Source organism: Neopelma chrysocephalum, unplaced genomic scaffold, assembly GCF_003984885.1.
Source record: "Neopelma chrysocephalum unplaced genomic scaffold, ASM398488v2 Primary Assembly neopelma1_44, whole genome shotgun sequence".
NCBI classification, from domain to species: Eukaryota; Metazoa; Chordata; class Aves; order Passeriformes; family Pipridae; genus Neopelma; species Neopelma chrysocephalum.
Genome location: NW_020897703.1, coordinates 6,703,768 through 6,710,413, shown reverse-complemented (window position 1 = coordinate 6,710,413; position 6,646 = coordinate 6,703,768). Strand labels below are relative to the sequence as shown.

Here is a 6,646-nt window from a genome sequence, read left to right as displayed (position 1 = left end):
CGCCCCCTCACGGCCCTCGCCGCTGCCCTTTCAACGGCTCCGCGACGACACGGCAGCGGCGAGGAACGCGTACAGCGCAGAGCCCGCCCCGCCTGCGCGACCCACCCGGCCCCGCCCGCCGGCCCCGCCCGCGGAGCCCTCGGGAGGGAGCAGGCAGGGGGCGCCGCACGTGCGCGCCGCGCGCCGCGCCGGTGCCCCGCCCCCGCCGTGACGTCACGGAGCCGTTGAAAGGGCAGCGGCGAGGGCCGTGAGGGGGCGTCTCTGTCCGCGGGGATGGACGCTGGGAGAGAGGCTTTCGTGCGTGCAGTTGTGCCAAACTCTGCATTCTACACGGCAAACAAAGCAAGGAAATAGAGTCTGTCCTTTACTCCTGACAGTACCCGGTTGCTTTCTCTGGAATTTTGGTATTTCACGTGTTCATTCCTTTGCTGCGTTTTCCTAGTCTACTTAAAAGCACTTGTATGCAAACCTGGGAAGCCACCAGGTGCTAAGTCTGACTCTCACTAGTTGAGTCAGTTGTGAAGAAAGCAGCGTTAACGGACCGGTGATTGTGTAATCAAGTAATCAAACTATTGACTGGTTTCTTCTTGTTGGAAAACTCAACAAATGAAAGGAAATATGGTGGTATTAAGATTATTTGTTCACGTAGCAGGCTAGAAACAAACAGAATGCTTTAGAACGGCTTGTTTTCTAAGTATAAATCGTAGCCTGCATGTTTTTGTGCAGCCTGCTCACAGAGATTCAGTTTGATCAATGATGTGGTCATGATCTCCTTGACACACTTCTACTTTTTGTGAGTATGTCTTTGGGTCATTCCAGAACCAGCTAAACAGTTCTTAGTTTCTGTATTCTAAAGCTCATCCAAAGGCTGTTCCAGAAAGCAGACCTGAACCTTTGTCGCTGAGGGTCCACACAGACGCTCAGAAGGACATCATGTTGTGATATATACTTGAGATTCCATTATTTAATTATGAGCAATACATATTTTTCTTTATTTGTAGAAACTAGAACAAGGTTGATGCCTGGCCCTCTTGATGGAGTAAGACATTTTAAAGGATATTTTTTTCTCTTTGTGTTTCTAGGAATAACAGCGATTAATTAAAATTTTTGTTGACTTGTGTTTTATAGATGTTTGTCTTAAACTGCTTATTTTTAAACTTAACACTACTTTTTTTGGGTTTTTTTGTGTTTGTTTTTTTTTTTTTATGAAAATTGTCTTTGATATGTTTAAAGCTTGTTTCTCAAAGCCTGAAAAAAAAAATCCACCTTCTGGTCACCAGAAGATGGTGCTGTGTGGTTCAGTTTGAAAAATCCGTATCAGAACAGTTTATCTGGTTATAATAACCCTTCATGTCTTAGAAGACTGATATCAGAGGTGCATTTCAACAATACTTTTTTTGGTTAGCAGATAATTAATATAGACAATATTTCTAATGCCTTTACTGTAAAGCTAGCAGTCAGTTCCAAAGTCAGTCTTTGAAAGTAGAGTTCTTCTGGGAATTCCTACCTGAGCTCCTAGGAGTTTTCCCTGTGAGTGTGCCCAAAGGGTATAATCTGACTGGAAACTTTCTTAATGCCTTTGCTAATGAAGCAAAATTATTCAGGAAAAGAACTGTAGCTCCTTCATACAACTGTAGAACTGTTTATTTCAGTTCATAGAGGAAGATTTTCTTAATCCAATTTTGAGCAGTTCTGGTTCATGCTGATGCTAAAACTTTTAAATAGAAGGGCCAGTGAAGCCTTATCACTTTTGTTCCCCATTAGGTCCTGTGCTAAAGCAATACTAGGTGAGACCTACTAACTGTATGCACATCATAGGAAGATGATAATTTAAAAAAAAAAGAGAAGCAGAGGAAAAATAATGCCTGTGCTCTGAAAATCTGTTACTTGGACCTTGGTTGGTAAGGTTTGCTTGCAAAGGCAGAGCTCTGTTATGATATCTGATGAAGTAGTAAGGATCCATCAAAGGGAAGTGGTAAGGAGAGTGAAAGTTTCCAATGTAGTAATTATTGTTGAGAAATGTGAATAATTACTATCAGTAGCATGGAAAAAATAAATCTGTCCTCTTATCCTCCTGTGGCCTATATTTCCTCCTGTGGTTTCTCCAGATGAAAGATTAACTTGCCCAGAATGGTTTACAGATATTATTAGTGTTGTGGTGACAATTCTGGTAACTAAAGTTGATGCTGGCACTTCTGCCCAGAAATCCTTTTACAGTGTGTTCATTATGCAACTGTTACCAGGTGATTAAAGCTAATATACAAGGTGGCATACAGGCTTTCAGCTTCATCCCAAATGCTATATGAGCCTTATGGGAGAACATGAAAATTAGTCTGTATCTTCGTCAGAATTCAGATGCATACAATTACCAAATAATGAAAATTGCTCTTTTTTGGTTATAGGAAATAATGGTGTACATGACATGTTTTCCCCCCCTTAGAATAGAAAGCACCAACCTATTCCTACTCTCAAGAAGATCCAAAAAATCTTCCATGGCATAATATAAATTTTAATGGAAACTGATCACCCTGAGTTTGCTTCCAAACTTTGTCATGTGGCTATTGTAATAAGTGGATTCTATATTTGTGTGTCAATCCTTAAAAATATCATCCATGATATACTGTATTTTGAGGGGCCTTTGTCTGCCTTCATGTTTGTTCTTTTCTCTGTGATGCCTCATTCTTCTTCTGCTTTCTTCTTCTTTACAAATTTACAATTTTTTCTTGCTCTATTCTCTATTATTGTAAAAAGAAAGATGTTTTCTTTTCACATGTTGCTGCTCTTCCTACATCTGCTCTTCTTTCCCCACAGCAGCCCTCACAGTTTTTATACACGAGATCAGTCATGAGCTGACCACTGAGTTGCAGCAGAAGAGCCAGTCCTGCATGTGCAGCTCACTGCTCATTTTTCCTTCCTTCTGTAGGTGGGACAGGGAAGTAAAGTGCATAATGTTTTTTCATGACTTTGCAGAAATCTACCAATACATCTCAGGGAGTTTGGCAGAAATAAGGTGTCTCATGGTTGATTAGCTGTGATGAGAGACATGCACGTGAACATTAATTCCTCTAGAGAGAGAGAACGAAGGGCTTACTTGCCTCTTCAGTCTCTCTGAGTTCCTATACAGGCCTTTGTGGCTCCTGCAGAGGGGTTAATTAGTCTAACCTGGCAGAGGCAACTACATCTACAGTTTCTAACTAGAAAGAGTACCACAGCAAAAGTCGTCTTTACGACACTCAAAGAACTTTTTCTGGAATTGTCTGTGTTTCCTTGCCTCTGTAGCATGTATGCTAATCCCGTGCTTTCATTCAGAGCCCACATAAACAGCACAGAATAGCATTCTGGTTGTATCATTTCCGTAGATCAAGAAAATATGTTGTGGTTTGTTTTAATCATAGCACTTAAACTAAAGCATTTTAATAGGTGCTTCACTGAAATTCTGGGTGAAGAACAACTGTCTCCTGATGTGACAATAATAACTTTAGCAAAATGTTCCATATATTTGAATTTATATGTGTTCATATGTAGTAACTGTAATATTTCATGGTATTTCAGTGATCTTCAGAAGAACATGCTTCCTGCCCAACTCATGTGCAGTGTGCATATATACATATTTGCATATCTGTATATTATATTTTGTATTCTAGTTTTCTTTTAAACATTTTTAACTGCATATGCATTGAAATTGCTAGTTTGCATTTTGGCAGAGGATTGGAATAACTGTGAAAACACCTGGTAAAAACTGGTAGGAAACTCCTTTGCAGTTGATATGCAGCTGTGTCTTTCACTATTGAGAGAAAGTGCTGGGCCTGGCTCATCATTCTTTTGGGTATAGTAACACTTTAAGGACTCAGTTACCTGTCTCTGTGGTGAAGTGTGCACAGAGAAATTCCCTGTGGCTGCACAGTGATGAATGGCAGGGTCTTGGCTTGTAATTTTATTAGTGGCAACAGTTCAAATGAAATTACAGCTATTATGCTCCATTATAAGTACTAAACAATTTACTTCTGCTGAAATTCCTACTGACAGCTCTGCCTGCCAGCATCCATCTTTTGTGTGTGTATGGATATTCAGGAGATCATAGGGGAGAATAAATCACTCTCTGGGCAATTTACTGAGTTGTATGAAAGTGAGAATAAAAGCTTTTCAGCATGAAAAATAAATCCATGTTCCTTTTATGTCAGCTGTGTGGAGATGCTGCTAAAAAACCAGGATATAGGATCTCATTTCTGTTTTTTTTCAATGCTGAAAAAATTAAGAATGTACAAAGTAGTTGGAACCACTGCTACTGCTTAAAACACCTCTTTCTCTTGTTCTGTTTTCCTGTGGAAATTGGTTTTGTTTAATCACGCATCTGTCTATCTTTCTAATACCTTTCTGTCAGTCCTTTCCATTGCCTCTATTGGCTGCTCTAAGTGGAGAGCAGGACTTGCAGATAACCTGGGAATATTGGGAAAACTGCTGAATTAATAGATTAGGATGACTCAAATGAATGCCCCTGCTGGAGGAAAGCTGGGGGAAATTCAGCCTCTGTATAGCATGTTTGAAAGCAATACACTGAAAATTCACTGTGTTGAGTGTGCGCATTGGAACCAGCGTGTGCTGTCTCTGTCCTGGTCCAGTGCACAGAAAACATGGTGGGTACGAAGGGCTGGAATTACTTTGATAGAAAATTTAAGAGCAAAAGACACAAGTCCATAAAAAAGCTTTGGTAGTTCTGCTGTTCATAGAGCACATGGTTAAATGCAAAGTTTCTGTGCTTTGCAGTTTGTTTAAGCATACAAGAAAATCTCGTGGCTTAAGGAAGCTTTATGCTGTCTGGTGTAAGTCAATATAAATTAGGAAATATATTTGGGATTTAAGAGAACATACAGTGGCCCAAGAAGTATAATAGAAAGGGATTTTATTGCTTAAAGAAATGGACAAAGCTCAGCCCCCTAACTATTTTTGCAGTCTGAGGTTTGGCAGTGAAATTATGAAATTCTGGCTTGTGTGCTTGTATCTCAATTTCCCTTCTCTCTTATTCTTTTCCTTAGAATATTCTGACTTTGTGGATGGATAACACACTATACTGAGCATGTGATTAACTTCTACCATCCCATCTTTTAACTTTGATTGCTGCATCCACAAAAATGAGGTCAGAATTTGGCCTCAGATGGTATCTTTGCACCGTGGGTTTCTGGAACTGATACCACATTGACTGGTCTAGTTTTTTTTCCAAAAGTGGTTTGAGACATTGCTTACATGGTACATTACACAAACAGAAGGCAAATAGGTCCTCAACTTGAAGTAAGCTGTTTGTCAGAGAACAGTATTTTCTTGGGTAGAGCTCTGCAAAAGCTCAGGACTCTGTTACAGTTCATTTGTTTATGGGATGCTGATTTTAAAAAAGTATTATTCAAGTCGAATATGGCAATGTCAAATGAGGGACAGATTTAACTACAGGACTTCCAGTGGATACAGGAATTCTTCAGCTTCCAGTTATATTTTCCAATAGGTAATGACAGTGGAAAGTGTGCAACAGGCAATGTTTGTCACTTTACAGTATCAAGTGATTCTTCATTCTCTATGCAAATAATCCTGTTGCAGTCGGTGCATAATGTGGATGAGGAATATCCCTTTTGTTTGTAGATAGATTTGGAAGATTTCAGCAATAGTAATATATACAATACTGTAAATAAAACTATATCTAATACTTAAATTATTACCATTCAAAGTATTTAAACATGTAATTCTCTTCAGCTTTATCAAAGGACTTGCCTTCAAGTGTAGGCAGAAAATTATATATATATGCATGATATGGAGAGTTGAGGTTTTTGCTATTTACTGCATACTTGAAATCTCAAATTTTTATCCTCCCCTAGGGCATGAATATAGTCAAGTAGCAATGCTAAATACTTATGCCTATAACAATCTCATTTAATTAAAGCAACTCCTGCTGGTATGTTACTTAAGAAGACATCTTGTTTTTTATGTTCCTAAAACATTTTTAACTCTTCTCCCAAAAGAAACTTCTCTCTGATCAGAAGAAAGATGAGGCTTATTTCCCACTTGTCTGATGTATCTGCCATTGCTTTTTCCTTCTTCTGTTTGCAGAGCTTTGCTGTTGCAAATACCAGCTGTTCTAGACTGAATTCAAACCTACTGATAATAGGTTTACTTTTTTCTTATCTTCCTTGGACACATTTCACATTATCCCGACTAGAAATTTACTGAACAAATTGGGAGTTAGGAGTCCTTCCTATGATAGTTTTTCAAGAAGTATTAAACACATGGGTTTTAATTGAAATGGATACTAGTTAATGATAACATTAAACTTGGAGAAAGGTGTTTATGTGAATGGGGACATTGGTACACCTACCAGCAGAAAGTAGCTGACTGATTCATATGTAGGGTTTGAATATTGCCAGTGAGGTGAAAGACAGTTGTCTACCAAAAAGACACAGCTGTATACGTCTAAGAATGCTCAGGATTGTCTGTGAGTGGTACTTTCATAGAGCTAGACATTATAAAAAGAAGTTTCAATTGTATAGGCATGTTTAAAAAGCCAATAGACTGATAAGAGTTTTTACAGTGCCAGCATCAGAACAGCTCTTTTATTCAAAAAGAGCCAGAAAATGTTCCCTTATATTAAAATAAACACATGCAG

The 6,646-nt window shown here is 39.0% G+C and overlaps 1 protein-coding gene across 2 annotated transcripts in view; it reads left to right on the top strand.

Moving 5' to 3' along the window:
• Positions 1-261: 261 nt before the first annotated feature.
• Positions 262-6,646, top strand: part of SATB2 (SATB homeobox 2) — a 227,519-nt gene continuing 221,134 nt past the window's right edge. For both annotated transcript variants that reach the window (XM_027678203.1, XM_027678202.1), the window contains exon 1: positions 262-404. The gene's annotated coding sequence lies outside the window, so the exon portion shown is untranslated. The remainder of the gene's footprint in view (positions 405-6,646) is intronic.